The sequence below is a fragment of the Salvelinus fontinalis genome, chromosome 6, assembly GCF_029448725.1.
Source record: "Salvelinus fontinalis isolate EN_2023a chromosome 6, ASM2944872v1, whole genome shotgun sequence".
In the NCBI taxonomy this organism is placed as follows: Eukaryota; Metazoa; Chordata; class Actinopteri; order Salmoniformes; family Salmonidae; genus Salvelinus; species Salvelinus fontinalis.
Window position 1 is genome coordinate 33,393,955 of NC_074670.1, and position 9,732 is coordinate 33,403,686.

Sequence of the window (9,732 nt, forward strand, 5' to 3'; positions counted from 1 at the left end):
TGAAAGATCAATAGATGGAAAGATGATCATATTTGTGTGTGAGTGTACAGTGTACACACGCCCCTGCTCTCACACACACAGTCTGGTGGAAGAAGTGGTGCCCACACTGTAAAATTCCATACATGCTTCCCCATCTGTTTTCATACTGTTGACATCACCTTGGAGACAAGTGTTTGGGCCTTCCTGTTATCCCAGGCCATATGGCTACACACTGTGTGTGTGTGTGTTTCATTCATTTAGTTGTGCAATTATTCCCCAGTATTCTCTATGGTCCTATATGCAATTGGTGAGATGGGACAATGAAGTCAGTTATTTTCATAACTACAATAAGTGCTGGAAATATTAGAGTGCTAGTGAAGTACAAGTCTACTCAAACACTGCGTCATAAGGGATATGAAGTCATTTAGGGACTGGGCTTGGTTCACTTTAATGTATGAAAAACACCCACAAAGGCATATCAGTATTGTCTGTTTGTTATTTAGATAAATGTTTATTTCCTCTCCTTTCTTGTCTTTATGAGAGTGTTTTACCCTATTGCTATTGCACGTAGCACATGAGGGTACATGATTAAAAACATCCAGAGAAATTAGTTCAGAATAAAAAATAGTACAATCTGGTTCCACCATTGGGGTGCCAGGACAGAGAAGAGCTTGGACTGGGCTGAGTGGGAGCTGCCTCCCTGTAGGGGTGGGAGGGCCGAGAGACCAGAGGTGGTCTTGTAGTGGATTCGAGCTTTGACTGGAAGTCAGTGGAGGTTGCGGAGGAGCGGGGTGACATGGGAGAACTTGGGAAGATTGTCCAAGGTCACGCCAAGTTTCTTCGCACTCTGGGAGGGCGACACTGTGGAGTTGTCAACCGTAATGGAGAGGTCTTTGTGTGGGCAGGCCTTCCCCGGGAGGAAGAGCAGCTCCGTCTTGTCGAGGTTGAGCTTGAGGTGATGGGCCAACATCCAAGCTGAGATATCTGCCAGGCACGTAGGGATGCGTGTCGCCATTTTACAACCTAAGTTTAGGTGGAAGCGGTATGGGAACTGGCAGCAGAGTCAATAAAGAGGCGAGCTATCTTGGCCAAACTACGCAGCGCTGTCTATGACCGTGGAGCTGAATCAGTGATACAGTTGAAGTCGGAAGTTTACATACACTTAGGTTGGAGTCATTTAAAACACTCCACAAATGTCTTGTTAAAAGGTATAGTTTTGGCAAGTCGGTTAGGACAACTAATTTGTGCATGACACAAATACTTTTTCCAATAATTGTTTACAGACAGATTTGTTCAATTATAATTCACTGTATCACAATTCCAGTGGGTCAGAAGTTTACAAACACTAAGTTGACTGTGCCTTTAAACAGCTTGGAAAATTCTAGAAAATGATGTCATGTCTTTAGAAGCTTCTGATAGACTAATCGACATAATTTGAGTCAATTGGAGGTGTACCTGTGGATGTATTTAAAACTCAGTGCCTCTTTGCTTGACATCTTTGGAAACTCAAAAGAAATCAGCCAAGTCCTCAGAGAAAAAACTGTAGACCTCCACAAGTCTGGTTCATCCTTGGGAGCAATTTCCAAATGCCTGAAGGTACCACGCTCATATGTACAAACAATAGTACTCAAGTATAAACACCATGGGACCACGCCGCCGTCATACCACTCAGGAAGGAGACACGTTCTGTCTCCTAGAGATGAATGTACTTTGGTGCGAAAAGTGCAAATCAATCCCAGAACAGCAGCAAAGGACCTTGTGAAGATGCTGGAGGAAACAGGTACAAAAGTATCTATCCACAGTAAAACGAGTCCTATATCGACATAACCTGAAAGGCCACTCAGCAAGGAAGAAGCCACTGCTCCAAAACCGCCATTAGAAAGCCAGACTACGGTTTGCAACTGCACATGGGGACAAAGATCATACTTTTTGGAGAATTGTCCTCTGGTCGGATGAAACAAAAATATAACTATTTGGCCATAATGACCATCGTTATTTTCTGGAGGAAAAGGGCGATGCTTGCAAGCCGAAGAACACCATCCCAACCGTGAAGCACGGGGTGGCAGCATCATCTTGTGGTGGTGTTTTTCTGCAGTAGGGATTGGTGCACTTCACAAAATAGATGGCATCATGAGGAAGGAAAATTATGTGGATATATTGAAGCAACATCTCAATACATCAGTCAGGAAGTTAAAGCTCAGTCGCAAATGCGTCTTCCAAATGGACAATGACCCCAAGCATACTTCCAAAGTTGTGGCAAAATGGCTTAAGGACAACAAAGTCAAGGTACTGGAGTGGCAATCACAAAGCCCTGACCTCAATCTCATAGAAAATTTGTGAGCAGAACTGAAAAAACATGTGCGAGCAGGGAGGCCTACAAATCTGACTCAGTTACACCAGCTCTGTCAGGAGGAATGGGCCAAAATTCACCCAACTTATTGTGGGAAGCTTGTGGAAGGCTACCCGAAACATTTGACCCAAGTTAAACAATTTAAAGGCAATGCTACCAAATACTGATTGAGTGTATGTAAACGTCTGACCCACTAGGAATGTGTTGAAATAAATAAAAGCCGAAATAAATCACTCTCTCTACTATAATTCTGACATTTCACATTCTTAAAATAAAGTGGTGATCCTAAGACAGGGACGTAAATGTCAGGAATTGTGAAAGACTGAGTTTAAATGTATTTGGCTAAGGTGTATGTAAACTTCCGACTTCAACTGTATATGGTCGCGTCACAGTCCATTGTGCTGAATTGTTTAGGATTGTACACCATGCACATCTTGGGGTTCCCCAGGTTTTTCAGGTGTCAACATCTAACTCTTGGCTTCCCTCCCAATTAAGTGGCAAACCCCATGATATCCTAAGTCTTACTCAAGAAATGAAATAAGAACATAGAATTACTCATCATCACTGGAAAACAAGGCGCAGGGGTTGTTGCACAGAGCGCTCGTGAGACATCAATTATATGACCCAATGTCTAAATATGTACAATCAGGTCCAGAATTATTGGCACCCTTGATGAAGATGAGCAAAAAATACTGTATAAAATAAATAAAACAAATAAGCTATATTGTATGTTATATTTTTTGGGGGAAATTTATTATGTTATATTAATACAATTGCGCAGAGATTTTTCTAACAAGTAATATTTTTTTCTCTCAAAAAGATAGGCGTCAAAATTATTAGCACCCTTGTTTTCAATAGCTGTCTATACCTCACCTTGCAAGGATAACTGCTCTGAGTGGCCGGAGCCTTTCCCTAAAGTGTTTTATGAGATCGGAGAACACATTGGGAGGAATCTTAGATCATTCCTCAATACAGAATCTTTCCAGATCCTTGATATGCTTGGCCTGTGCTTATGGAATGCCCTCTTCACTTTAAACCACAGCTTTTCAATGGTTTTCAAGTCCGGAGACTGAGATGGCCATTGCAAAATTATGATTTTATGGTCAATTTTTGGATTTTGATGTGTGCTTGGGGAGTGAGTTTTTTTCAAGCAACAGTATCAGTGTCCGTCTTCATGTTTTAAGGTTGTTTGGTATTGATAGCTTTTACTGTTTTGGCGCTACAGGTGACTGAGGAAAACGAATAATAAGCATGTTGAATTCCAATAGTTGTTCTTGCCTTCAGCAAACACATCTAATCAGGCTATTCTCAAACCCAATACGTTTTTTTTACAATGTCACCCAAAAGTGTTCTGTAGATAAGGACTGCACAGAGTATAGTTGAGAAGTTATTGCACAGGTAAAATGTGTCCCTCTGTTCTCTGATAAATCCAGGTCAATAGTGTCTCTAGGGTTTGTTGCTCGGGTTCACGTCAAGTTTCGAGTCAGGTGAATAACCGTATTAGAAATAAAAAAACAACAAAGTAAAAAAAACAATCACGGACAAGGACCAATGTAAGAGTTATAAATCATGCTCTTTATACAGATAGTGTCCCTTGCATTTGCAGTGTCCTATTGTACCTCAATGGGAGCTCAGAATACAAATTCTAAGTAGAGGAGCCAAGTCCGAAGATGTCCTGATGATGTTGGACAATTACCCATGTGAAGGATCTTCCATCACCAAGAGTTGCAGTCTGTTTTGGACTGGGTGGCCAGTAATAAACTGGTCCTAAACATCTAAAAATAAGAGCATTTTATTTGGTACAAATCATTCCCTTAGTTCTAGACCTCAGCTAAATCTGGTAATGAATGGTATGGCTTTTAAGCAAGTTGAGGAGACTTAGATTGTGAACTGTCATGGTCAAAACATATAGATTCAATGGTTGTGAAGACGGGGGGAGGTCTGTCCTTAATAAAGAGATGCTCTGTTTGTTTGACACCACACGCCAAAATGCAAGTCCTGCAGCCTCTAGTTTTGTCTTATCTGGATTATTGTCCTGTCGTGTGGTGCAAGGAAAGACCTAATTAAGCTGCAGCTGGCCCAGAACAGAGCGGCACGTCTTGCTCTTCCTTGTAATCAGAGGGCTGATATAAATACTATGCATGTCAGTCTCTCTTGGCTAAGAGCTGAGGAGAGACTGACTGCATCACTTCTTCTTTTTAGAAGAAACATTAATGTGTTGAAAATCCCAAATTGTTTGCGTAGTCACCTTACACACAGCTCTGACACACACACACACACCCCACCAGACATGCCACCAGGGGTCTTTTGATAAGCATCTGATGTGCTTATCAACCAGGCTCAGCACTTGGACCAGGATGCTCCTGCCCCCTGGGGGAATTGAGTGTGGCACTGAGCTGTATTGTGCTGTCTAAACTACCTAACCTATTCCAAAACAAAATGATGTGGATTTTGAATGTCTGTTGCAGCCCACTTACGGAAGAAGACCAGGCTCACCATTAGGACGTTGGAAACTCGGAGAGCAAAGCAATTTGCGTCTGAGCTTTGGCCGACCCATTGAGCAAGCTTTTCGAAGTCACCAAGGACTAATCTTTAAGGCCAGGACCGTGAGTATATAGTGGACAGGATGGTGAGTACAACACTTCTTCAAGCTGAAACAGATCTGTTTTGGGAGATCAGACCGCTCATAGCTGTGGTGAAGCAGATCAATGCTTTTATATCGGACCGTATACAGCAGACCCTGGCCAACCTTGGTGGGCTTAGGGCAACATGGCTAGAACTCCCAAAGGCTAATGCCCAGATAGCTGCTCAGCCAGTGGCAGTAGTCACTGTTCAGCTCCCTTGTTGACCAACATGTTGCACAACAGGCATCGATGGAGGACTTGACCGTGGCCATTAGTGGTGTCAGTGAGGTCCTTGTCTGATCCTCAACAAGCCTTACTCACCACCAAGATCAGTGCCCCATGACACTCCAAACTCCAAATGTTGTCATCAGTTTCCCAGAATGTTGAGACTAGATAAAGTCTTGGACTTAGAGATGCCTTTTCCAGTTCAAGAAGACACAGGCACACCCGAGGAGCTTCAGGATGACTTGAACCATGCTGCCATTACCATTGTTTATATATCAATTATATACTTCCATCCAGGGAGAATGATACACTTTCAGAGACCCAGGTACAGGCATTGGGCCCTTTGTGAGAAACTCAGCAAGAGTTCTCATTCCCTGTCTGCCAATGGTCAGGAGGCATACCAAGGTCACGCAGACACGAGGACCAAAACGGTTATTGGAACTATTGTCCTCTCTTACTTATCAGAGAATACAACAGAGGAATCTTTGGGAGAGAAAATCTGAAACCTCCATGGAGGTCAGTATATTTCTGAACAGTTTGTTGTCCCACATGAAGGATTAATCCTCCTCTGATACAACTTCTTGGTACTCTGTGAGATTGGAGACAAACTTTGACGATATCCCTATTAGTGCTAGAACTGGGTCCTCTTGGAGTCTCCCTATTATTTTGCATCACTGTAACTTCCAGGCTAAAGCTGTAAGAGCAGAAAGCGAGATTCTCTTTAGTTCTTCTACAGACTCTGAATTCTTTATTAGTGACCAGAGTGATACTCTGTCAGCTGCACCATCATCACTGGCCAGCATGAGGAGGAGTCCGCCTGCGCAGGCTCAAGAAGTCTGTACCCACACCTGTCAGTGCAGACCAGAGTGAAGCTGTGATCTCAGAGACCACTTTCATGCCTTCCAAGAGCTCAATATGTTTTGACCCCTAGACTGGGTTCCCAAAGGACTGGTTGAGCGCTGCTGCTTGATTTTATAGCAAAGTGAGGGTCAAGGTGGACAAGTTCACCCGTCCCCATAAATCCTCAGCTTTTGACTCAATGGAGGTAGTTGCACCTGCTGCTAGTCTGCAGAGATGCAGTAGTGATGCAACTACAATATCACCTCCAACAAAGACAAGTGGATCAAAACACGATTGACCTCAGACTAAGGCAGAGATTCAGATCATTCCCTGCTCACAAAGAGTGGTTTGGGTTCCATGCTCTACAGCGTTGGAACGGTGTTCAACAATGATGCCTCTGTTGAGAAATACATAAAAGCACCACTGAACAACTCCCCTGTGTTACATCCGAATGAGACAAGAAGTGTGTCTGATCACACAGTGGACTCAGAAGTGTTGTAAATCTATCATGAGTTGTACAACCTCTTCCACCATGCCCATAATCCCATATGACCAGCCAACATCCACCATTGCTATCTTCTCTTCTGATGGTACCCTGAAGGCCATTGCCACTTCTCAAAATGGCAGTAGCAGCCTGAACGTTAAGCCAGAGAAAGCTAGTGTTGGACTTTGTGACAATACAATGAGTAGAGACAGGCTATCTAAAGCACATCCTCATCTGTAAGACTCAGGGAAGACCCTCACTCACGGATAGAACCCTTAGGGTTATTGAAGCACTGGAGATAAGGGCAGGAAGTTCGCACAACCAGCTCAGTCTCACAGTCAGAGATGTTAGACAAGGCCAACATGGCAGTATCCAACCTCATGGCAAATATGTTGGCTACAGGGAAGGCTGCAGCTTCAGCTGAGAGAAGCCTTCAAGGCCCTTCTCTCCACAGGCATCCTCCGGCCATTCATAGACCACCTGGTGGAGCAGATCTTCAGCTTCCTTCTGCAGAACAGCACCCGGTTGTCTTCAGTGACCTGCAGGTTCAACTCTGAATCTGCTCTGCCCAGCAGAAGGCAGACCGGTGAGATCCAGAGGGAGCTGTCGACAGAGGGATACTGGGAGATAGTCTATGCCTTCACAGAGCCGTCTCTCAAGTCCCTTCTAGAGCAATTTCTCCAAGTCCCCCTCCTTCCACCAGGAGATACTGATGTGGCCTTCTGCTTTCCCTTTCTCAGACCCATTGCGAGTCTGACACCCACTTCATATTCACATACAGGCCAGGCCAGGTCACGGTGTTCTAAGCCAAGATCTGCCCAGGAGTAGTCAATCTCTCTTCACGCAAGTGATAGCTAAAAATGTGGCAGAGACACTGTCTCAGCACATCTGTGCTTCTGATTCCTGATGCCAAGCTGACTGGTGAATTGTACCTCTCCTCCATCAATGAGAGCTGTAAAGAAACTGTTAATTGCACTAACCCAGTTCTCAAAACAATTCCCAAGGAGAAGAAATCTGATCCCAACCCACATGACCAGCCCAGTGGTTCCAGGGTCGAGGCCGTTGCCGATCCTCAGCCAAACCAAGTACAAAAAGGAAGGCTTTGGAACATAATCAACAAGAAGGTAGAGTGTGTTTAGGAAATGGCATACATTTAGGATAGTGGTAAGGCCCCCAAAATGTTGAGATGCCCCTACCCGAGGTATAACAAACACAACAATGTGGTTGTATAGAAATATTTTCATGCAAAAGTGGTTAAATTGATGAATATTGTGACACACCCCATTCATTCAAAAGTGCAGAATAATGTAGCCCAATACTGCAATCTCTCATATTGCTCAAATTCGGAATACAGGTAGTCAGCTGTCTGCCCAACATACAGAAACAAACAGCATTAGGATATTTCCATGCACCTTGGAAATATAGACCTATAAACACACAGATACTATAGTAGAAATATCAACAATGCCTATAAAGACTGTTGGTGTGAATACATTTTATTCTGAATCCAATACAGCCAATGTGATTACACTCCCAACACCTTTGCCTGCATATAAGTAGCCGTAGTTCATTTTCTATTGTGTCTTTCTGTCTTTAAAATGGCTTCATACAGCTTTTGGTATATTTAGGACTATGAGTGGCACTGCCATACCTCTGTTGTGTTTGAATAGCCGAAGCCAACTAGTTTTTCAATGTGTGTTCATGTTTTAATCTCATTCACACACAGCATATCAACAATGGGCAATTCCACAAAATGCAAATACAAGCCTTTCACGACACAAGCACACAGTAGCGTAACCATGTTACAGGAAAGCAACCTGTAATACAACAGTCAGCTACTCTAGTAGTGTATATGTACAGCCCCTCTTTTCCCCACTTAAACTAAGTGTGCAAGGTTGATTCAAGGTCTTTGAGGTGACTAGGACATGAGTGTGTCCTCAAAGGGTGAGGAGACTAAATAGACAGTGGTGGTTGTAGTTCTGGGGCCTGACCAGCTTGCACAGCTAACTGGTCATTCTGGACAAGCTGCAGCGACATGGGTAATATCCTTCCTGTATGACAGGCAGGGTATTGGGGCTGTGGGGTGACCAGTTTCCATTTCTACAGTTCGCTATAAGCAGTCAGCAGATGCATCTTGCATACCAAAGAGACCCATTGACTAACTGGAATGTTATCCAAGCCTGAAAGATGCCGGGGACACTCCAGGGGTGGCATGGTTGGTTGTCTGGTTGTGAAGGAAAGTCTGTGAAAAGGGCTGTCAAAACAGACTTGCCTTTAGATCTTTCCAACGCCTAATTGGCCTGTGGGTAGAGTATTTTATGTTGAATGTTGCAAAAAGTCCTGCAGGTCCTGCAGGTTGGCATTGATTATGGACTGGGGCTCGCCCAGCAGGAGATGTTGAGAGTGGCAGAACCTGTGAGGGTGACCTCAAGTTACTTAGAGGTTATTTAGTCTGTAGTAAGGTCAAAGACTATGACCTAAGAAGCATTGGTTGTGAGGGCATAGCACAGCTCCACACATATATACATTTGAAGATGATCAATTGGCTTTAATGGACAGTAAAATGGTTCCAGAGGAGGTAGAGCTGAGCAAGCATGGTGCCCAAAGACCACTATCTCACAGTCAATCCCCAGCCACCAGAAACGATCACATAAACCACATTTTACCTCTTTTTTTTGTCCTTATAGGGATGTTGTGATTACTGTACAGTTTCCCAGACCAATGTACGAGTCACCCCAGCATAAAACAGCCAGGGTGGTGGACATGATTGTCTAGCAGAAGCAATGTGCTAGCTCAACCCAAACAAGATGAGTGCACCAGAACATCCAAATGTGCATCACAATTGTAGTGAGCCAGCAGAAGGTCATGTTGGATTCAGGCAGACATATTGGACTAGAAATGAATCAAAGCTCACTTCTAAATGATCAGGAGGTGACTTAAGAGTTAGCAATCCTGGAGGGTAAAGTTATACCACAGTAGGGGCAAGTTGTAGAGCTAGGGAATCTCTTTCCATTCGTTGTAGAGCTAGGGAATCTCTTTCCATTCGTTGGAGCCTCCCTGTTGCCTCATTGATCCTCAAAGAGGACTTGTGACTTGGAATACTTGGTGTTGCCATGCCAAGCAGTCTGCTGCCTGTTTATATATCCAGATAAAGGTGTTTGAGTGTTTATGGTGGGCATATTGGATTCTTAACATACACTACATGGCCAAAGGTATGTGGACATCCCTTC